We start from the raw sequence: 25,735 nt of genomic DNA on the forward strand, positions 1-25,735 counted from the left end.
GTAAACTCTTTGAGACATTACTAACATAGAGGAAAGTGCGCATGGTGACTGTTGTATACAATCCCGATTCAATTTCTGTGTTTCATCATTACTCTGATACTCCATAGATTACAGAATGCCTCCAGATGTGCATCGGAAACAACTACTGGTCTTTCTGGGAAGAGATCCAAGCGTATACTGTTAGGGACATTACTCATATGGAGTAAAGTGCGCATGGTGACTGTTGTATTCAATCCCGATGCAATATCTGTGTTTCATCAACACTTTGAAGGTCCACAGATTACAGAATGCCTCCAGATGTGCATCGGAAACTACTATTGGTTTTCCAGGGAACGATCAAAGCGTAGACTGTTTGAGACATTAATCCCGTGGAGCAATGTGCGCATGGTGACTGTTGTATTCAATCCTGATGCAATTTCTGTGTCTCATCAACACTCTGATTGTCCAAAGATTACTTAATGCCACAAGAAGTGCGTCGGAAACTACTACTGGTCTTCCTGGGAACGATCCAGGAGTAGACTCTTACAGACATTACTCCCATGGAGGAAAGTGAGTATGGTGACTGTTGTATTCAATCCCGATGCAATTTCTGCGTTTCATCAACACTCCGATAGTCCACAGATAACAGTATGCCTACAGATGTGCATCGGAAACTACTACTGGTCTTCCAGGGAACGAACAAAGCGTTAACTCTTTGAGACATTACACCCATGGAGGAAGGTGCGCATGGTGACTGTTGTATTCAATCCCGATTCAATTTCTGTGTTTCATCATTACTCTGATACTCCACAGATTACAGAATGCCTCCAGATGTGCATCGGAAACCACTACTGGTCTTTCTGGGAAGAGATCCAAGCGTATACTGTTAGGGACATTACTCATATGGAGTAAAGTGCGCATGGTCACTGTTGTATTCAATCCCGATGCAATATCTGTGTTTCATCAACACTTTGAAGGTCCACAGATTACAGAATGCTTCCAGATGTGCATCGGAAACTACTACTGGTTTTCCAGGGAACGATCAAAGCGTAGACTGTTTGAGACATTACTCCTGTGGAGGAAAGTGCGCATGGTGACTGTTGTATTCAATCCCGATGCAATTTCTATGTTTCATCAACACTCTGATAGTCCACAGATTACAGAATGCCACCAGATGTGCATCGGAAGCTACTACTGGTCTTCCAGGGAACGATAAAGCGTAGACAGTTTGAGACATACCTCCCGTGGAGGAAAGTGCGCATGGTGACTGTCGTATTCTATCCCGATGCAATATCTGTGTTTCATCAACACTCTGTTAGTCCACGGATTACAGAATGCCACCAGAATTGCATCGGAAACTACTACTGGTCTTCCGGGGAACGATCAAAGCGTGGACTGTTTCAGACATTACTCCCATGGAGGAAAGTGCGCATGGTGACTGTTGTATTCAATCCCGATGCAATTTCTCTGTTTCATCAACACTCTGATAGTCCACAGATTACAGAATGCCTCCAGATGTGAATTGGAAACTACAACCGGTCTTCCAGGGAACGATCAATGCGTAGACTCTTTGAGACATTACTAACATGGAGGAAAGTGGGCATTGTGACAGTTGTATTCAATCCCGATGCAATTTCAGTGTCTCATCAACACTCTGATAGTCCACAGATTACAGAATGCCTCCAAATGTGCATCGGAAACTACTACTGGTCTTCCAGGGAACGATCAAAGCGTAGACTGTTTGAGACATTACTCCCATGGAGGAAAGTGCGCATGGTGACTGTTGTATACAATCCCGATGCAATTTCTGTGTTTCATCAACACTCTGATAGTCCACAGATTACAGAATGCCACCAGACGTGCATCGGAAACTACTACTGGTCTTCCAGAGAACGATCAAAGCGTAGATCGTTTGAGACCTTACTCCCGTGGAGGAAAGAGAACATGGTGACTGTTGTATTCAATCCCGATGCAATTTCTGTGTTTCATCAACACTCTGATAGTCCACAGATTACAGAATGCCTCCAGACGTGCATCGGAAACTACTACTGGTCTTCCAGAGAACGATCAAAGCGTAGATCGTTTGAGACCTTACTCCCGTGGAGGAAAGAGCACATGGTGACTGTTGTATTCAATCCCAATGCAATTTCTGTGTTTCATAAACACACTGATAGTCCACAGATTACAGAATGCCTCCAGATGTGCATCGGAAACTACTACTCGTCTTCCAGGAAACGGTCAAAGCGTAGACTCTTAGAGACATTACTCCCGTGGAGCAATGTGCGCATGGTGACTGTTGTATTCAATCCCGATGCAATATCTGTGTATCATCAACACTCTGATAGTCCACAGATTACAGAATGCCTCCAAATGTGCATCGGAAACTACTACTGGTTTTCCAGGGAACGATCAAAGCGTAGACTGTTTGAGACATTACACCTGTGGAGGAAAGTGCGCATGGTGACTGTTGTATTCAATCCCAATGCATTTTCTATGTTTCATCAACACTCTGATAGTCCTCAGATTACAGAATGCCACCAGATGTGCATCTGAAGCTACTACTGGTCTTCCAGGGAACGATAAAGCGTAGACAGTTTGAGACATACCTCCCGTGGAGGAAAATGCGCATGGTGACTGTCGTATTCAATCCCTATGCAATATCTGTGTTTCATCAACACTCTGTTAGTCCACGGATTACAGAATGCCACCAGAATTGCATCGGAAACTACTACTGGTCTTCCGGGGAACGATCAAAGCGTGGACTGTTTCAGACATTACTCGCATGGAGGAAAGTGCGGATGGTGACTGTTGTATTCAATCCCGATGCAATTTCTGTGTTTCATCAACACTCTAATAGTCCACAGATTACAGAATGCCTCCAGATGTGAATTGGAAACTACAACCGGTCTTCCAGGGAACGATCAATGCGTAGACTCTTTGAGACATTATTAACATGGAGGAAAGTGGGCATTGTGACAGTTGTATTCAATCCCGATGCAATTTCTGTGTTTCTTCAACACTCTGATAGTCCACAGATTTCAGAATGCCTCCAAATGTGCATCGGAAACTACTACTGGTCTTCCAGGGAACGATCAAAGCGTAGACTGTTTGGGACATTACTCCCGTGGTGGAAAGTGCGGATGGTGACTTCTGTATTCAATCCCGATGCAATTTCTTTGTTCCATAAACACTCTGATAGTCCACAGTTTCCAGAATGCCTCCGGGTGTGCATCTGAAACAACTACTGGTCTTCCAGGGAACGATCAAAGCGTAGACTCTTTGAGACATTACTCCCATGGAGGAAAGTGCGCATGGTGACTGTTGTATACAATCCCGATGCAATTTCTGTGTTTCATCAACACTCTGATAGTCCACAGATTACAGAATGCCACCAGACGTGCATCGGAAACTACTACTGGTCTTCCAGAGAACGATCAAAGCGTAGATCGTTTGAGACCTTACTCCCGTGGAGGAAAGAGCACATGGTGACTGTTGTATTCAATCCCGATGCAATTTCTGTGTTTCATCAACACTCTGATAGTCCACAGGTTACAGAATGCAACCAGATTTGCATCTTAAACTACTACTGGTCTTCCAGGGAACGATCAAAGCCTAGACTATTTGAGACATTACTCCCGTGGAGCAAAGTGCGCATGGTGACTGTTGTATTCAATCCCGATGCAATTTCTGTGTTCCATCAACACTCTGATAGTCCGTAGATTACAGAATGCCACCAGACGTGCATCGGGAACTACTACTGGTCTTCCAGGGAACGATCAAAGCGTAGACTGTTTGAGACATTACTTCTGTGGAGGAAAGTGAGCATTGTGACTGTTGTATTCAATCCCGATGCAATTTCTGTGTTTCATCCACACTTTGAAGGTCCACAGATTACAGAATGCATCCAGATGTGCATCGGAAACTACTACTAGTCTTCCAGGGAAGGATCAAAGCGTAGACTAATTGAGACATTACTCCTGTAGAGGAAAGTGCGCATGGTGACTGTTGTATTCAATCCCAATGCAATTTCTATGTTTCATCAACACTCTGATAGTCCACAGATTACAGAATGCCACCAGATGTGCATCGGAAACTACTACTGGTCTTCCAGGAACGATCAAAGCGTAGACTGTTTGAGACATTACTCGCATGGAGGAAAGTGCGCATGGTGACTGTTGTATTCAATCATGATGCAATTTCTGTGTTTCATCAACACTCAGTTAGACCACACATTTCAGAATGCCTCCAGATGTGCATCGGAAACTACTACTCGTCTTCCAGGGAACGATCAAAGCGTAGACTCTTAGAGACATTACTCCCACGGAGGAAAGTGCGAATGGTGACTGTTGTATTCAATCCCGATGCAATTTCTGTGTTTCATAAACACACTGATAGTCCACAGATTACAGAATGCCTCCAGATGTGCATCGGAAACTACTACTCGTCTTCCAGGAAACGATCAAAGCGTAGACTCTTAGAGACATTACTCCCGTGGAGCAATGTGCGCATGGTGACTGTTGTATTCAATCCCGATGCAATTTCTGTGTTTCTTCAACACTCTGATAGTCCGTAGATTACAGAATGCCACCAGACGTGCATCGGGAACTACTACTGGTCTTCCAGGGAACGATCAAAGCGTAGACTGTTTGAGACATTACTTCTGTGGAGGAAAGTGAGCATTGTGACTGTTGTATTCAATCCCGATGCAATTTCTGTGTTTCATCCACACTTTGAAGGTCCACAGATTACAGAATGCATCCAGATGTGCATCGGAAACTACTACTAGTCTTCCAGGGAAGGATCAAAGCGTAGACTAATTGAGACATTACTCCTGTAGAGGAAAGTGCGCATGGTGACTGTTGTATTCAATCCCAATGCAATTTCTATGTTTCATCAACACTCTGATAGTCCACAGATTACAGAATGCCACCAGATTGCATCGGAAACTACTACTGGTCTTCCGGGGAACGATCAAAGCGTGGACTGTTTCAGACATTACTCGCATGGAGGAAAGTGCGCATGGTGACTGTTGTATTCAATCCCGATGCAATTTCTGTGTTTCATCAAGACTCTGATAGTCCACAGATTACAGAATGCCTCCAGATGTGAATTGGAAACTACAACCGGTCTTCCAGGGAACGATCAATGCGTAGACTCTTTGAGACATTACTAACATGGAGGAAAGTGGGCATTGTGACAGTTGTATTCAATCCCGATGCAATTTTTGTGTTTCTTCAACACTCTGATAGTCCACAGATTACAGAATGCCTCCAAATGTGCATCGGAAACTACTACTGGTCTTCCAGGGAACGATCAAGGCGTAGACTTTTTGAGACATTACTCCCGTGGTGGAAAGTGCGGATGGTGACTGCTGTATTCAATCCTGATGCAATTTCTTTGTTCCATAAACACTCTGATAGTCCACAGTTTCCAGAATGCCTCCAGGTGTGCATCTGAAACTACTACTGGTCTTCCAGGGAACGATCAAAGCGTAGACTCTTTGAGACATTACTCCCATGGAGGAAAGTGCGCATGGTGACTGTTGTATACAATCCCGATGCAATTTCTGTGTTTCATCAACACTCTGATAGTCCACAGATTACAGAATGCCACCAGACGTGCATCGGAAACTACTACTGGTCTTCCAGAGAACGATCAAAGCGTAGACTGTTTGAGACATTACTCGCATGGAGGAAAGTGCGCATGGTGACTGTTGTATTCAATCATGATGCAATTTCTGTGTTTCATCAACACTCAGTTAGACCACACATTTCAGAATGCCTCCAGATGTGCATCGGAAACTACTACTCGTCTTCCAGGGAACGATCAAAGCGTAGACTCTTAGAGACATTACTCCCACGGAGGATAGTGCGAATGGTGACTGTTGTATTCAATCCCGATGCAATTTCTGTGTTCCATCAACACTCTGACAGTCCACAGACTACAGAATGTCTCCAGATGTTCATCGGAAGCTACTTCTGGTCTTCCAGGGAACGATCAAAGCGTAGAACGTTTGAGACACTACCCCCATGGAGGAAAGTGCGCATGGCGAATTTTGTATTCAATCCCGACGCAATATCTGTGTTTCATCAACACTCTGATAGTCCACAGATTACAGAATGCCACCAGACGTGCATCGGAAACTACTACTGGTCTTCCAGAGAACGATCAAAGCGTAGATCGTTTGAGACCTTACTCCCGTGCAGGAAAGAGCACATGGTGACTGTTGTATTCAATCCCGATGCAATTTCTGTGTTTCATCAACACTCTGATAGTCCACAGGTTACAGAATGCAACCAGATTTGCATCTTAAACTACTACTGGTCTTCCAGGGAACGATCAAAGCCTAGACTATTTGAGACATTACTCCCGTGGAGCAAAGTGCGCATGGTGACTGTTGTATTCAATCCCGATGCAATTTCTGTGTTCCATCAACACTCTGACAGTCCACAGACTACAGAATGTCTCCAGATGTTCATCGGAAGCTACTTCTGGTCTTCCAGGGAACGATCAAAGCGTAGAACGTTTGAGACACTACCCCCATGGAGGAAAGTGCGCATGGCGAATTTTGTATTCAATCCCGACGCAATATCTGTGTTTCATCAACACTCTGATAATCCACAGATTAAAGAATGCCTCCAGATGTGCATCGGAAACTACTACTGGTCTTCCAGGAACGATCAAAGCGTAGACTGTTTGAGACATTACTCGCATGGAGGAAAGTGCGCATGGTGACTGTTGTATTCAATCATGATGCAATTTCTGTGTTTCATCAACACTCAGTTAGACCACACATTTCAGAATGCCTCCAGATGTGCATCAGAAACTACTACTCGTCTTCCAGGAAACGATCAAAGCGTAGACTCTTAGAGACATTACTCCCACGGAGGATAGTGCGAATGGTGACTTGTATTCAATCCCGATGCAATTTCTGTGTTTCATAAACACACTGATAGTCCACAGATTACAGAATGCCTCCAGATGTGCATCGGAAACTACTACTCGTCTTCCAGGAAACGATCAAAGCGTAGAGTCTTAGAGACATTACTCCCGTGGAGCAATGTGCGCGTGGTGACTGTTGTATTCAATCCCGATGCAATTTCTGTGTTTCTTCAACACTCTGATAGTCCGTAGATTACAGAATGCCACCATACGTGCATCGGAAACTACTACTGGTCTTCCAGGGAACGATCGAAGCGTAGACTGTTTGAGACATTACTTCTGTGGAGGAAAGTGAGCATTGTGACTGTTGTATTCAATCCCGATGCAATTTCTGTGTTTCATCCACACTTTGAAGTTCCACAGATTACAGAATGCATCCAGATGTGCATCGGAAACCACTACTAGTCTTCCAGGGAAGGATCAAAGCGTAGACTAATTGAGACATTACTCCCATGGAGGAAAGTGCGCATGGTGACTGTTGTATTCAATCCCGATGCAATTTCTGTGTATCATCAACACTCTGATAGTCCACAGATTACAGAATGCCTAAAAATGTGCATCGGAAACTACTACTGGTCTTCCAGGGAACGATCAAAGCGTAGACTGTTTGAGACATTACTCCCATGGTGGAAAGTGCACATGGTGACTGTTGTATTCAATCCCGATGCAATTTCTGTGTTTCATCAACACTCTGATAGTCCACAGATTACAGAATGCCACCAGACGTGCATCGGAAACTACTATTGCTCTTCCAGGGAACGGTCAAAGCGTAGACCGTTTGAGACCTTACTCCCGTGGAGGAAAGACCGCATGGTGACTGTTGTATTCAATCCCGATGCAATTTCTGTGTTCCATCAACACTCTGATAGTCCACAGGTTACAGAATGCAACCAGATGTGCATCTGAAACTACTACTGGTCTTCCAGGGAACGATCAAAGCGTAGACTGTTTGAGACATTACTCCCCTGGAGCAAAGTGCGCATGATGACTGTTGTATTAAATCCAATGCAATTTCTGTGTTCCATCAACACTCTGATAGTCCACAGATTACAGAATGCCTCCAGATGTTCATCGGAAGTTACTTCTGGTCTTCCAGACGACGATAAAATCGTAGAATGTTTGAGACACTACTCCCATGGAGGAAAGTGCGCATGGCCACTTTTGTATTCAATCCCGACGCAATTTCTGTGTTTCATCAACACTCTAATAATCCACAGATTGCAGAATGCCTCCAGATGTGCATCGGAAACTACTACTGGTCTTCCAGGGAACGATCAAAGCGTAGACTGTTTGAGACATTACTCCCATGGAGGAAAGTGCGCATGGTGACTGTTGTATTCAATCATGATGCAATTTCTGTGTTCCATCAACACTCTGATAGTCCACAGATTACAGAATGTCACCAGATGTGCATCGGAAACTACTACTGGTCTTCCAGGGAACGATCAAAGCGTAGACTGTTTGAGACATTACTCCCATGGTGGAAAGTGCACATGGTGACTGTTGTATTCAATCCCGATGCAATTTCTGTGTATCATCAACACTCTGATAGTCCACAGATTACAGAATGCCTCCAAATGTGCATCGGAAACTACTACTGGTTTTCCAGGGAACGATCAAAGCGTAGACTGTTTGAGACGTTACTCCTGTAGAGGAAAGTGCGCATGGTGACTCTTGTATTCAATCCCGATGCAATATCTGTGTTTCATCAACACTCTGATAGTCCACAGATTACAGAATGCCACCAGCCGTGCATCCAAAACTACTACTGGTCTTCCAGGGAACGATCAAAGCGTAGACTGTTTGAGACATAACTCCCATGGAGGAAAGTACGCATGGTGACTGTTGTATTCAATCCCAATGCAATTTCTATGTTTCATCAACACTCTGATAGTCCACAGATTACAGAATGCCACCAGAATTGCATCGGAAACTACTACTGGTCTTCCGGGGAACGATCAAAGCGTGGACTGTTTCAGACATTACTCGCATGGAGGAAAGTGCGCATGGTGACTGTTGTATTCAATCCCGATGCAATTTCTGTGTTTCATCAACACTCTGATAGTCCACAGATTACAGAATGCCTCCAGATGTGAATTGGAAACTACAACCGGTCTTCCAGGGAACGATAAATGCGTAGACTCTTTGAGACATTACTAACATGGAGGAAAGTGGGCATTGGGACAGATGAATTCAATCCCGATGCAATTTCTGTGTTTCTTCAACACTCTGATAGTCCACAGATTACAGAATGCCTCCAAATGTGCATCGGAAACTACTACTGGTCTTCCAGGGAACGATCAAGGCGTAGACTGTTTGAGACATTACTCCCGTGGTGGAAAGTGCGGATGGTGACTGCTGTATTCAATCCCGATGCAATTTCTTTGTTCCATAAACACTCTGATAGTCCACAGTTTCCAGAATGCCTCCAGGTGTGCATCTGAAACTACTACTGGTCTTCCAGGGAACGATCAAAGCGTAGACTCTTTGAGACATTACTCCCATGGAGGAAAGTGCGCATGGTGACTGTTGTATACAATCCCGATGCAATTTCTGTGTTTCATCAACACTCTGATAGTCCACAGATTACAGAATGCCACCAGACGTGCATCGGAAACTACTACTGGTCTTCCAGAGAACGATCAAAGCGTAGACTCTTTGAGACATTACTAACATGGAGGAAAGTGGGCATTGTGACAGTTGTATTCAATCCCGATGCAATTTCTGTGTTTCATCAACACTCTGATAGTCCACAGGTTACAGAATGCAACCAGATTTGCATCTTAAACTACTACTGGTCTTCCAGGGAACGATCAAAGCCTAGACTATTTGAGACATTACTCCCGTGGAGCAAAGTGCGCATGGTGACTGTTGTATTCAATCCCGATGCAATTTCTGTGTTCCATCAACACTCTGACAGTCCACAGACTACAGAATGTCTCCAGATGTTCATCGGAAGCTACTTCTGGTCTTCCAGGGAACGATCAAAGCGTAGAACGTTTGAGACACTACTCCCATGGAGGAAATTGCGCATGGCGAATTTTGTATTCAATCCCGACGCAATATCTGTGTTTCATCAACACTCTGATAATCCACAGATTGCAGAATGCCTCCAGATGTGCATCGGAAACTACTACTGGTCTTCCAGGAACGATCAAAGCGTAGACTGTTTGAGACATTACTCGCATGGAGGAAAGTGCGCATGGTGACTGTTGTATTCAATCATGATGCAATTTCTGTGTTTCATCAACACTCAGTTAGACCACACATTTCAGAATGCCTCCAGATGTGCATCGGAAACTACTACTCGTCTTCCAGGGAACGATCAAAGCGTAGACTCTTAGAGACATTACTCCCGTGGAGCAATGTGCGCATGGTGACTGTTGTATTCTATCCCGATGCAATTTCTGTGTTTCTTCAACACTCTGATAGTCCGTAGATTACAGAATGCCACCAGACGTGCATCGGAAACTACTACTGGTCTTCCAGGGAACGATCAAAGCGTAGACTGTTTGAGACATTACTTCTGTGGAGGAAAGTGAGCATTGTGACTGTTGTATTCAATCCCGATGCAATTTCTGTGTTTCATCCACACTTTGAAGTTCCACAGATTACAGAATGCATCCAGATGTGCATCGGAAACTACTACTAGTCTTCCAGGGAAGGATCAAAGCGTAGACTAATTGAGACATTACTCCCATGGAGGAAAGTGCGCATGGTGACTGTTGTATTCAATCCCGATGCAATTTCTGTGTATCATCAACACTCTGATAGTCCACAGATTACAGAATGCCTAAAAATGTGCATCGGAAACTACTACTGGTCTTCCAGGGAACGATCAAAGCGTAGACTGTTTGAGACATTACTCCCATGGTGGAAAGTGCAAATGGTGACTGTTGTATTCAATCCCGATGCAATTTCTGTGTTTCATCAACACTCTGATAGTCCACAGATTACAGAATGCCACCAGACGTGCATCGGAAACTACTATTGCTCTTCCAGGGAACGGTCAAAGCGTAGACCGTTTGAGACCTTACTCCCGTGGAGGAAAGACCGCATGGTGACTATTGTATTCAATCCCGATGCAATTTCTGTGTTCCATCAACACTCTGATAGTCCACAGATTACAGAATGCAACCAGATGTGCATCTGAAACTACTACTGGTCTTCCAGGGAACGATCAAAGCGTAGACTGTTTGGGACATTACTCCCCTTGAGCAAAGTGCGCATGATGACTGTTGTATTAAATCCCGATGCAATTTCTGTGTTCCATCAACACTCTGATAGTCCACAGATTACAGAATGCCTCCAGATGTTCATCGGAAGTTACTTCTGGTCTTCCAGACGACGATCAAAGCGTAGAATGTTTGAGACTCTACTCCCATGGAGGAAAGTGCGCATGGCCACTTTTGTATTCAATCCCGACGCAATTTCTGTGTTTCATCAACACTCTAATAATCCACAGATTGCAGAATGCCTCCAGATGTGCATCGGAAACTACTACTGGTCTTCCAGGGAACGATCAAAGCGTAGACTGTTTGAGACATTACTCCCATGGAGGAAAGTGCGCATAGTGACTGTTGTATTCAATTATGATGCAATTTCTGTGTTCCATCAACACTCTGATAGTCCACAGATTACAGAATGTCACCAGATGTGCATCGGAAACTACTACTGGTCTTCCAGGGAACGATCAAAGCGTAGTCTGTTTGAGAAATTACTCCCATGGTGGAAAGTGCACATGGTGACTGTTGTATTCAATCCCGATGCAATTTCTGTGTATCATCAACAGTCTGATAGTCCACAGATTACAGAATGCCTACAAATGTGCATCGGAAACTACTACTGGTTTTCCAGGGAACGATCAAAGCGTAGACTGTTTGAGACATTACTCCCATTGAGGAAAGTGCGCATGGTGACTGTTGTATTCAATCCTGATGCAATTTCTATGTTTCATCAACACTCTGATAGTCCACAGATTACAGAATGCCACCAGAATTGCATCGGAAACTACTACTGGTCTTCCGGGGAACGATCAAAGCGTAAACTGTTTCAGACATTACTCGCATGGAGGAAAGTGCGCATGGTGACTGTTGTATTCAATCCCGATGCAATATCTGTGTTTCATCAACACTCTGATAGTCCACAGATTACAGAATGCCTCCAGATGTGAATTGGAAACTACAACCGGTCTTCCAGGGAACGATCAATGCGTAGACTCTTTGAGACATTACTAACATGGAGGAAAGTGGGCATTGTGACAGTTGTATTCAATCCCGATGCAATTTCTGTGTTTCATCAACACTCTGATAGTCCACAGGTTACAGAATGTAACCAGATTTGCATCTTAAACTACTACTGGTCTTCCAGGGAACGATCAAAGCCTAGACTATTTGAGACATTACTCCCGTGGAGCAAAGTGCGCATGGTGACTGTTGTATTCAATCCCGATGCAATTTCTGTGTTCCATCAACACTCTGACAGTCCACAGACTACAGAATGTCTCCAGATGTTCATCGGAAGCTACTTGTGGTCTTCCAGGGAACGATCAAAGCGTAGAACGTTTGAGACACTACTCCCATGGAGGAAGGTGCTTATGGCGAATTTTGTATTCAATCCCGACGCAATATCTGTGTTTCATCAACACTCTGATAATCCACAGATTGCAGAATGCCTCCAGATGTGCATCGGAAACTACTACTGGTCTTCCAGGAACGATCAATGCGTAGACAGTTTGAGACATTACTCGCATGGAGGAAAGTGCGCATGGTGACTGTTGTATTCAATCATGATGCAATTTCTATGTTTCATCAACACTCAGTTAGACCACACATTTCAGAATGCCTCCAGATGTGCATCGGAAACTACTACTTGTCTTCCAGGGAACGATCAAAGCGTAGACTCTTAGAGTCATTACTACCACGGAGGAAAGTGCGAATGGTGACTGTTGTATTCAATCCCGATGCAATTTCTGTGTTTCATAAACACACTGATAGTCCACAGATTACAGAATGCCTCCAGATGTGCATCGGAAACTACTACTCGTCTTCCAGGAAAAGATCAAAGCGTAGACTCTTAGAGACATTACTCCCGTGGAGCAATGTGGGCATGGTGACTGTTGTATTCAATCCCGATGCAATTTCTGTGTTTCATCAACACTCTGATAGTCCGTAGATTACAGAATGCCACCAGACGTGCATCGGAAACTACTACTGGTCTTCCAGGGAACGATCAAAGCGTAGACTGTTTGAGACATTACTTCTGTGGAGGAAAGTGAGCATTGTGACTGTTGTATTCAATCCCGATGCAATTCCTGTGTTTCATTAACACTTTGAAGGTCCACAGATTACAGAATGCATCCAGATGTGCATCGGGAACTACTACTAGGATTCCAGGGAAGGATCAAAGCGTAGACTAATTGAGACATTACTCCCATGGAGGAAAGTGCGCATGGTGACTGTTGTAATCAATCCCGATGCAATTTCTGTGTATCATCAACACTCTGATAGTCCACAGATTACAGAATGCCTAAAAATGTGCATCGGAAACTACTACTGGTCTTCCAGGGATCGATCAAAGCGTAGACTGTTTGAGACATTACTCCCGTGGTGGAAAGTGCGGATCGTGACTGCTGTATTCAATCCCGATGCAATTTCTGTGTTCCATCAACACTCTGATAGTCCACAGATTACAGAATGTCACCAGATGTGAATCGGAAACTACTACTGGTCTTCCAGGAACCGATCAAAGCGTAGACTGTTTGAGACATTACTCCCATGGTGGAAAGTGCACATGGTGACTGTTGTATTCAATCCCGATGCAATTTCTGTGTTTCATCAACACTCTGATTGTCCACAGATTAAAGAATGCCACCAGACGTGCATCGGAAACTACTATTGCTCTTCCAGGGAACGGTCAAAGCGTAGACCGTTTGAGACCTTACTCCCGTGGAGGAAAGACCGCATGGTGACTGTTGTATTCAATCCCGATGCAATTTCTGTGTTCCATCAACACTCTGATAGGCCACAGGTTACAGATTGCAACCAGATGTGCATCTGAAACTAATACTGGTCCTCCAGGGAACGATCAAAGCGTAGACTGTTTGAGACATTACTCCCCTGGAGCAAAGTGCGCATGATGACTGTTGTATTAAATCCCGATGCAATTTCTGTGTTCCATCAACACTCTGATAGTCCACAGATTACAGAATGCCTCCAGATGTTCATCGGAAGTTACTTCTGGTCTTCCAGACGACGATCAAAGCGTAGAATGTTTGAGACACTACTCCCATGGAGGAAAGTGCGCATGGCCACTTTTGTATTCAATCCCGACGCAATTTCTGTGTTTCATCAACACTCTAATAATCCACAGATGGCAGAATGTCACCAGATGTGCATCGGAAACTACTACTGGTCTTCCAGGGAACGATCAAAGCGTAGACTGTTTGAGACATTACTCCCATGGAGGAAAGTGCGCATGGTGACTGTTGTATTCAATCATGATGCAATTTCTGTGTTTCATCAACACTCAGTTAGACCACAGATTTCAGAATGCCTCCAGATGACCATCGGAAACTACTACTGGTCTTCCAGGGAACGATTAAAGCGTAGACTCTTAGAGACATTACTCCCACGGAGGAAAGTGCGCATGGTGTCTGTTGTATTCAATCCCGATGCAATTTCTGTGTTTCATAAACACTCTGATAGTCCACAGATTACAGAATGCCTCCAGATGTGCATTAGAAACTACTTCTGGTCTTCCAGGGAACGATCAAAGCGTAGAATGTTTGAGACATTACTCCCATGGAGGAAAGTGCTCATGTTGACTGTTGTATTCAATCCCGATGCAATTTCTATGTTTCATCAACACTCTGATGGTCCACAGATTACAGAATGCCCCCATATCTGCATTGGAAACTACTACTGGTCTTCCAGGGAACGAACAAAGCGTAGATTGTTTGAGACATTACTCCCATGGAGGAAAGTGCGCATGGTGACTGTTGTATTCTATCCCGATGCAATTTCTGTGTTTCATCAACACTCTGATAGTCCACAGATTACAGAATGCCACCAGATGTGCATCGGAAACTACTACTGGTCTTCCAGGGAACGATCAAAGCATACACTCTTAGAGACATTACTCCCACGGAGGAAAGTGCGCATGGTGACAGTTTTATTCAATCCCGATGCAATTTCTGTGTTTCATAAACACTCTGATAGTCCACAGATTACAGAATGCCTCCAGATGTGCATGGGAAACTACTACTGGTCTTCCAGGGAACGATCAAAGCGTAGACTCTTAGAGACATTACTCGCGTGGAGCAATGTTCGCATGGTGACTGTTGTATTCAATCCCGATGCAATTTCTGTGTTTCATCAACACTCTGATAGTCCGCAGATTACAGAATGCCACCAGACGTGCATCGGAAACTACTACTGGTCTTCCAGGGAACGATCAAAGCGTAGACTGTTTGAGACATTACTTCTGTGGAGGAAAGTGAGCATTGTGACTGTTGTATTCAATGTCGACGCAATTTCTGTGTTTCATAAACACCCTGATAGTCCACAGATTACAGAACGCTTCCAGATGTGCATCGGAAACTACTACTGGTCTTCCAGGGAACGATCAAAGCGTAGAATGTTTGAGACATTACTCCCATGGAGGAAAGTGCTCGTGTTGACTGTTGTATTCAATCCCGATGCAATTTCTGTGTTTCATCAACATTCTGATGGTCCACAGATTACAGAATGCCTCCAGATGTGCATTGGAAACTACTACTGGTCTTCCAGGGAACGATCAAAGCGTAGACTGTTTGAGACATTACTCCCACGGTGGAAAGTGGGCATGGTGACTGTTGTATTCAATCCCGATGCAATTTCTGTGTTCCATCAACACTCTGATAGGCCACAGGTTACAGATTGCAACCAGATGTGCATCTGAAACTAATACTGGTCCTCCAGGGAACGATCAAAGCGTAGACTGTTTGAGACATTACTCCCCTGGAGCAAAGTGCGCATGATGACTGTTGTATTAAATCCCGATGCAATTTCTGTGTTCCATCAACACTCTGATAGTCCACAGATTACAGAATGCCTCCAGATGTTCATCTCAAGTTACTTCTGGTCTTCCAGACGACGATCAAAGCGTAGAATGTTTGAGACACTACTCCCATGGAGGAAAGTGCGCATGGCCACTTTTGTATTCAATCCCGACGCAATTTCTGTGTTTCATCAACACTCTAATAATCCACAGATGGCAGAATGTCACCAGATGTGCATCGGAAACTACTACTGGTCTTCCAGGGAACGATCAAAGCGTAGACTGTTTGAGACATTACTCCCATGGAGGAAAGTGCGCATGGTGACTGTTGTATTCAATCATGATGCAATTTCTGTGTTTCATCAACACTCAGTTAGACCACAGATTTCAGAATGCCTCCAGATGACCATCGGAAACTACTACTGGTCTTCCAGGGAACGATTAAAGCGTAGACTCTTAGAGACATTACTCCCACGGAGGAAAGTGCGCATGGTGTCTGTTGTATTCAATCCCGATGCAATTTCTGTGTTTCATAAACACTCTGATAGTCCACAGATTACAGAATGCCTCCAGATGTGCATTAGAAACTACTTCTGGTCTTCCAGGGAACGATCAAAGCGTAGAATGTTTGAGACATTACTCCCATGGAGGAAAGTGCTCATGTTGACTGTTGTATTCAATCCCGATGCAATTTCTATGTTTCATCAACACTCTGATGGTCCACAGATTACAGAATGCCCCCATATCTGCATTGGAAACTACTACTGGTCTTCCAGGGAACGAACAAAGCGTAGATTGTTTGAGACATTACTCCCATGGAGGAAAGTGCGCATGGTGACTGTTGTATTCTATCCCGATGCAATTTCTGTGTTTCATCAACACTCTGATAGTCCACAGATTACAGAATGCCACCAGATGTGCATCGGAAACTACTACTGGTCTTCCAGGGAACGATCAAAGCATACACTCTTAGAGACATTACTCCCACGGAGGAAAGTGCGCATGGTGACAGTTTTATTCAATCCCGATGCAATTTCTGTGTTTCATAAACACTCTGATAGTCCACAGATTACAGAATGCCTCCAGATGTGCATGGGAAACTACTACTGGTCTTCCAGGGAACGATCAAAGCGTAGACTCTTAGAGACATTACTCGCGTGGAGCAATGTTCGCATGGTGACTGTTGTATTCAATTATGATGCAATTTCTGTGTTCCATCAACACTCTGATAGTCCACAGATTACAGAATGCCACCAGACGTGCATCGGAAACTACTACTGGTCTTCCAGGGAACGATCAAAGCGTAGACTGTTTGAGACATTACTTCTGTGGAGGAAAGTGAGCATTGTGACTGTTGTATTCAATGTCGACGCAATTTCTGTGTTTCATAAACACCCTGATAGTCCACAGATTACAGAACGCTTCCAGATGTGCATCGGAAACTACTACTGGTCTTCCAGGGAACGATCAAAGCGTAGAATGTTTGAGACATTACTCCCATGGAGGAAAGTGCTCGTGTTGACTGTTGTATTCAATCCCGATGCAATTTCTGTGTTTCATCAACACTCTGATGGTCCACAGATTACAGAATGCCTCCAGATGTGCATTGGAAACTACTACTGGTCTTCCAGGGAACGATCAAAGCGTAGACTGTTTGAGACATTACTCCCACGGTGGAAAGTGGGCATGGTGACTGTTGTATTCAATCTCGATGCAATTTCTGTGTTTCATCAACACTCTGACAGTCCACAGATTACAGAGTGTCACCAGATGTGCATCGGAAACTACTACTGGTCTTCCAGGGAACGATCAAAGCGTAGATTGATTGAGCCATTACCCCGTGGAGCAAAGTGATCATGGTGATTGTTATATTCAATCCCGATGCAATTTCTGTATCTCATCAACACTCTGATAGTCCACAGATTACTTAATGCCACAAGATGTGCATCGGAAAGTATTACTGGTCTTCCAGGGATCGATCAAATCGTTGACTGTTTGAGACATTACTCCTGTGGAGGAAAGTAAGCATGGTGACAGTTGTATTCAATCCCGATGCAATATGTGTGTTTCATCAACACTTTGAAGGTCCATAGATTGCAGAATGCCTCCAGATGTGCATCGGAAACTACTACTGGTCTTCCAGGGAACGATCAAAGCGTAGACTGTTTGAGACATTACTCCCATGGTGGAAAGTGCACATGGTGACTGTTGTATTCAATCCCGATGCAATTTCTGTGTATCATCAACACTCTGATGGTCCACAGATTACAGAATGCCTCCAGATGTGCATCGGAAACTACTACTGGTCTTCCAGGGAACGATCAAAGCGTAGACTGTTTGAGACATTACTCCCATGGTGGAAAGTGCACATGGTGACTGTTGTATTCAATCCCGATGCAATTTCTGTGTATCATCAACACTCTGATAGTCCACAGATTACAGAATGCCTCCAAATGTGCATCGGAAACTACTACTGGTTTTCCAGGGAACGATCAAAGCGTAGACTGTTTGAGACGTTACTCCTGTAGAGGAAAGTGCGCATGGTGACTCTTGTATTCAATCCCGATGCAATATCTGTGTTTCATCAACACTCTGATAGTCCACAGATTACAGAATGCCACCAGCCGTGCATCCAAAACTACTACTGGTCTTCCAGGGAACGATCAAAGCGTAGACTGTTTGAGACATAACTCCCATGGAGGAAAGTACGCATGGTGACTGTTGTATTCAATCCCAATGCAATTTCTATGTTTCATCAACACTCTGATAGTCCACAGATTACAGAATGCCACCAGAATTGCATCGGAAACTACTACTGGTCTTCCGGGGAACGATCAAAGCGTGGACTGTTTCAGACATTACTCGCATGGAGGAAAGTGCGCATGGTGACTGTTGTATTCAATCCCGATGCAATTTCTGTGTTTCATCAACACTCTGATAGTCCACAGATTACAGAATGCCTCCAGATGTGAATTGGAAACTACAACCGGTCTTCCAGGGAACGATAAATGCGTAGACTCTTTGAGACATTACTAACATGGAGGAAAGTGGGCATTGGGACAGTTGAATTCAATCCCGATGCAATTTCTGTGTTTCTTCAACACTCTGATAGTCCACAGATTACAGAATGCCTCCAAATGTGCATCGGAAACTACTACTGGTCTTCCAGGGAACGATCAAGGCGTAGACTGTTTGAGACATTACTCCCGTGGTGGAAAGTGCGGATGGTGACTGCTGTATTCAATCCCGATGCAATTTCTTTGTTCCATAAACACTCTGATAGTCCACAGTTTCCAGAATGCCTCCAGGTGTGCATCTGAAACTACTACTGGTCTTCCAGGGAACGATCAAAGCGTAGACTCTTTGAGACATTACTCCCATGGAGGAAAGTGCGCATGGTGACTGTTGTATACAATCCCGATGCAATTTCTGTGTTTCATCAACACTCTGATAGTCCACAGATTACAGAATGCCACCAGACGTGCATCGGAAACTACTACTGGTCTTCCAGAGAACGATCAAAGCGTAGACTCTTTGAGACATTACTAACATGGAGGAAAGTGGGCATTGTGACAGTTGTATTCAATCCCGATGCAATTTCTGTGTTTCATCAACACTCTGATAGTCCACAGGTTACAGAATGCAACCAGATTTGCATCTTAAACTACTACTGGTCTTCCAGGGAACGATCAAAGCCTAGACTATTTGAGACATTACTCCCGTGGAGCAAAGTGCGCATGGTGACTGTTGTATTCAATCCCGATGCAATTTCTGTGTTCCATCAACACTCTGACAGTCCACAGACTACAGAATGTCTCCAGATGTTCATCGGAAGCTACTTCTGGTCTTCCAGGGAACGATCAAAGCGTAGAACGTTTGAGACACTACTCCCATGGAGGAAATTGCGCATGGCGAATTTTGTATTCAATCCCGACGCAATATCTGTGTTTCATCAACACTCTGATAATCCACAGATTGCAGAATGCCTCCAGATGTGCATCGGAAACTACTACTGGTCTTCCAGGAACGATCAAAGCGTAGACTGTTTGAGACATTACTCGCATGGAGGAAAGTGCGCATGGTGACTGTTGTATTCAATCATGATGCAATTTCTGTGTTTCATCAACACTCAGTTAGACCACACATTTCAGAATGCCTCCAGATGTGCATCGGAAACTACTACTCGTCTTCCAGGGAACGATCAAAGCGTAGACTCTTAGAGACATTACTCCCGTGGAGCAATGTGCGCATGGTGACTGTTGTATTCTATCCCGATGCAATTTCTGTGTTTCTTCAACACTCTGATAGTCCGTAGATTACAGAATGCCACCAGACGTGCATCGGAAACTACTACTGGTCTTCCAGGGAACGATCAAAGCGTAGACTGTTTGAGACATTACTTCTGTGGAGGAAAGTGAGCATTGTGACTGTTGTATTCAATCCCGATGCAATTTCTGTGTTTCATCCACACTTTGAAGTTCCACAGATTACAGAATGCATCCAGATGTGCATCGGAAACTACTACTAGTCTTCCAGGGAAGGATCAAAGCGTAGACTAATTGAGACATTACTCCCATGGAGGAAAGTGCGCATGGTGACTGTTGTATTCAATCCCGATGCAATTTCTGTGTATCATCAACACTCTGATAGTCCACAGATTACAGAATGCCTAAAAATGTGCATCGGAAACTACTACTGGTCTTCCAGGGAACGATCAAAGCGTAGACTGTTTGAGACATTACTCCCATGGTGGAAAGTGCAAATGGTGACTGTTGTATTCAATCCCGATGCAATTTCTGTGTTTCATCAACACTCTGATAGTCCACAGATTACAGAATGCCACCAGACGTGCATCGGAAACTACTATTGCTCTTCCAGGGAACGGTCAAAGCGTAGACCGTTTGAGACCTTACTCCCGTGGAGGAAAGACCGCATGGTGACTATTGTATTCAATCCCGATGCAATTTCTGTGTTCCATCAACACTCTGATAGTCCACAGATTACAGAATGCAACCAGATGTGCATCTGAAACTACTACTGGTCTTCCAGGGAACGATCAAAGCGTAGACTGTTTGGGACATTACTCCCCTTGAGCAAAGTGCGCATGATGACTGTTGTATTAAATCCCGATGCAATTTCTGTGTTCCATCAACACTCTGATAGTCCACAGATTACAGAATGCCTCCAGATGTTCATCGGAAGTTACTTCTGGTCTTCCAGACGACGATCAAAGCGTAGAATGTTTGAGACTCTACTCCCATGGAGGAAAGTGCGCATGGCCACTTTTGTATTCAATCCCGACGCAATTTCTGTGTTTCATCAACACTCTAATAATCCACAGATTGCAGAATGCCTCCAGATGTGCATCGGAAACTACTACTGGTCTTCCAGGGGACGATCAAAGCGTAGACTGTTTGAGACATTACTCCCATGGAGGAAAGTGCGCATAGTGACTGTTGTATTCAATTATGATGCAATTTCTGTGTTCCATCAACACTCTGATAGTCCACAGATTACAGAATGTCACCAGATGTGCATCGGAAACTACTACTGGTCTTCCAGGGAACGATCAAAGCGTAGTCTGTTTGAGAAATTACTCCCATGGTGGAAAGTGCACATGGTGACTGTTGTATTCAATCCCGATGCAATTTCTGTGTATCATCAACAGTCTGATAGTCCACAGATTACAGAATGCCTACAAATGTGCATCGGAAACTACTACTGGTTTTCCAGGGAACGATCAAAGCGTAGACTGTTTGAGACATTACTCCTGTAGAGGAAAGTGCGCATGGTGACTGTTGTATTCAATCCCAATGCAATTTCTATGTTTCATCAACACTCTGATAGTCCACAGATTACAGAATGCCACCAGAATTGCATCGGAAACTACTACTGGTCTTCCGGGGAACGATCAAAGCGTAAACTGTTTCAGACATTACTCGCATGGAGGAAAGTGCGCATGGTGACTGTTGTATTCAATCCCGATGCAATATCTGTGTTTCATCAACACTCTGATAGTCCACAGATTACAGAATGCCTCCAGATGTGAATTGGAAACTACAACCGGTCTTCCAGGGAACGATCAATGCGTAGACTCTTTGAGACATTACTAACATGGAGGAAAGTGGGCATTGTGACAGTTGTATTCAATCCCGATGCAATTTCTGTGTTTCATCAACACTCTGATAGTCCACAGGTTACAGAATGTAACCAGATTTGCATCTTAAACTACTACTGGTCTTCCAGGGAACGATCAAAGCCTAGACTATTTGAGACATTACTCCCGTGGAGCAAAGTGCGCATGGTGACTGTTGTATTCAATCCCGATGCAATTTCTGTGTTCCATCAACACTCTGACAGTCCACAGACTACAGAATGTCTCCAGATGTTCATCGGAAGCTACTTGTGGTCTTCCAGGGAACGATCAAAGCGTAGAACGTTTGAGACACTACTCCCATGGAGGAAGGTGCTTATGGCGAATTTTGTATTCAATCCCGACGCAATATCTGTGTTTCATCAACACTCTGATAATCCACAGATTGCAGAATGCCTCCAGATGTGCATCGGAAACTACTACTGGTCTTCCAGGAACGATCAATGCGTAGACAGTTTGAGACATTACTCGCATGGAGGAAAGTGCGCATGGTGACTGTTGTATTCAATCATGATGCAATTTCTATGTTTCATCAACACTCAGTTAGACCACACATTTCAGAATGCCTCCAGATGTGCATCGGAAACTACTACTTGTCTTCCAGGGAACGATCAAAGCGTAGACTCTTAGAGTCATTACTACCACGGAGGAAAGTGCGAATGGTGACTGTTGTATTCAATCCCGATGCAATTTCTGTGTTTCATAAACACACTGATAGTCCACAGATTACAGAATGCCTCCAGATGTGCATCGGAAACTACTACTCGTCTTCCAGGAAAAGATCAAAGCGTAGACTCTTAGAGACATTACTCCCGTGGAGCAATGTGGGCATGGTGACTGTTGTATTCAATCCCGATGCAATTTCTGTGTTTCATCAACACTCTGATAGTCCGTAGATTACAGAATGCCACCAGACGTGCATCGGAAACTACTACTGGTCTTCCAGGGAACGATCAAAGCGTAGACTGTTTGAGACATTACTTCTGTGGAGGAAAGTGAGCATTGTGACTGTTGTATTCAATCCCGATGCAATTCCTGTGTTTCATTAACACTTTGAAGGTCCACAGATTACAGAATGCATCCAGATGTGCATCGGGAACTACTACTAGGATTCCAGGGAAGGATCAAAGCGTAGACTAATTGAGACATTACTCCCATGGAGGAAAGTGCGCATGGTGACTGTTGTAATCAATCCCGATGCAATTTCTGTGTATCATCAACACTCTGATAGTCCACAGATTACAGAATGCCTAAAAATGTGCATCGGAAACTACTACTGGTCTTCCAGGGATCGATCAAAGCGTAGACTGTTTGAGACATTACTCCCGTGGTGGAAAGTGCGGATCGTGACTGCTGTATTCAATCCCGATGCAATTTCTGTGTTCCATCAACACTCTGATAGTCCACAGATTACAGAATGTCACCAGATGTGAATCGGAAACTACTACTGGTCTTCCAGGAACCGATCAAAGCGTAGACTGTTTGAGACATTACTCCCATGGTGGAAAGTGCACATGGTGACTGTTGTATTCAATCCCGATGCAATTTCTGTGTTTCATCAACACTCTGATTGTCCACAGATTAAAGAATGCCACCAGACGTGCATCGGAAACTACTATTGCTCTTCCAGGGAACGGTCAAAGCGTAGACCGTTTGAGACCTTACTCCCGTGGAGGAAAGACCGCATGGTGACTGTTGTATTCAATCCCGATGCAATTTCTGTGTTCCATCAACACTCTGATAGGCCACAGGTTACAGATTGCAACCAGATGTGCATCTGAAACTAATACTGGTCCTCCAGGGAACGATCAAAGCGTAGACTGTTTGAGACATTACTCCCCTGGAGCAAAGTGCGCATGATGACTGTTGTATTAAATCCCGATGCAATTTCTGTGTTCCATCAACACTCTGATAGTCCACAGATTACAGAATGCCTCCAGATGTTCATCGGAAGTTACTTCTGGTCTTCCAGACGACGATCAAAGCGTAGAATGTTTGAGACACTACTCCCATGGAGGAAAGTGCGCATGGCCACTTTTGTATTCAATCCCGACGCAATTTCTGTGTTTCATCAACACTCTAATAATTCACAGATGGCAGAATGTCACCAGATGTGCATCGGAAACTACTACTGGTCTTCCAGGGAACGATCAAAGCGTAGACTGTTTGAGACATTACTCCCATGGAGGAAAGTGCGCATGGTGACTGTTGTATTCAATCATGATGCAATTTCTGTGTTTCATCAACACTCAGTTAGACCACAGATTTCAGAATGCCTCCAGATGACCATCGGAAACTACTACTGGTCTTCCAGGGAACGATTAAAGCGTAGACTCTTAGAGACATTACTCCCACGGAGGAAAGTGCGCATGGTGTCTGTTGTATTCAATCCCGATGCAATTTCTGTGTTTCATAAACACTCTGATAGTCCACAGATTACAGAATGCCTCCAGATGTGCATTAGAAACTACTTCTGGTCTTCCAGGGAACGATCAAAGCGTAGAATGTTTGAGACATTACTCCCATGGAGGAAAGTGCTCATGTTGACTGTTGTATTCAATCCCGATGCAATTTCTATGTTTCATCAACACTCTGATGGTCCACAGATTACAGAATGCCCCCATATCTGCATTGGAAACTACTACTGGTCTTCCAGGGAACGAACAAAGCGTAGATTGTTTGAGACATTACTCCCATGGAGGAAAGTGCGCATGGTGACTGTTGTATTCTATCCCGATGCAATTTCTGTGTTTCATCAACACTCTGATAGTCCACAGATTACAGAATGCCACCAGATGTGCATCGGAAACTACTACTGGTCTTCCAGGGAACGATCAAAGCATACACTCTTAGAGACATTACTCCCACGGAGGAAAGTGCGCATGGTGACAGTTTTATTCAATCCCGATGCAATTTCTGTGTTTCATAAACACTCTGATAGTCCACAGATTACAGAATGCCTCCAGATGTGCATGGGAAACTACTACTGGTCTTCCAGGGAACGATCAAAGCGTAGACTCTTAGAGACATTACTCGCGTGGAGCAATGTTCGCATGGTGACTGTTGTATTCAATCCCGATGCAATTTCTGTGTTTCATCAACACTCTGATAGTCCGCAGATTACAGAATGCCACCAGACGTGCATCGGAAACTACTACTGGTCTTCCAGGGAACGATCAAAGCGTAGACTGTTTGAGACATTACTTCTGTGGAGGAAAGTGAGCATTGTGACTGTTGTATTCAATGTCGACGCAATTTCTGTGTTTCATAAACACCCTGATAGTCCACAGATTACAGAACGCTTCCAGATGTGCATCGGAAACTACTACTGGTCTTCCAGGGAACGATCAAAGCGTAGAATGTTTGAGACATTACTCCCATGGAGGAAAGTGCTCGTGTTGACTGTTGTATTCAATCCCGATGCAATTTCTGTGTTTCATCAACATTCTGATGGTCCACAGATTACAGAATGCCTCCAGATGTGCATTGGAAACTACTACTGGTCTTCCAGGGAACGATCAAAGCGTAGACTGTTTGAGACATTACTCCCACGGTGGAAAGTGGGCATGGTGACTGTTGTATTCAATCCCGATGCAATTTCTGTGTTCCATCAACACTCTG

Source organism: Schistocerca gregaria, chromosome 9 (genome assembly GCF_023897955.1).
Source record: "Schistocerca gregaria isolate iqSchGreg1 chromosome 9, iqSchGreg1.2, whole genome shotgun sequence".
Lineage (NCBI taxonomy): Eukaryota > Metazoa > Arthropoda > Insecta > Orthoptera > Acrididae > Schistocerca > Schistocerca gregaria.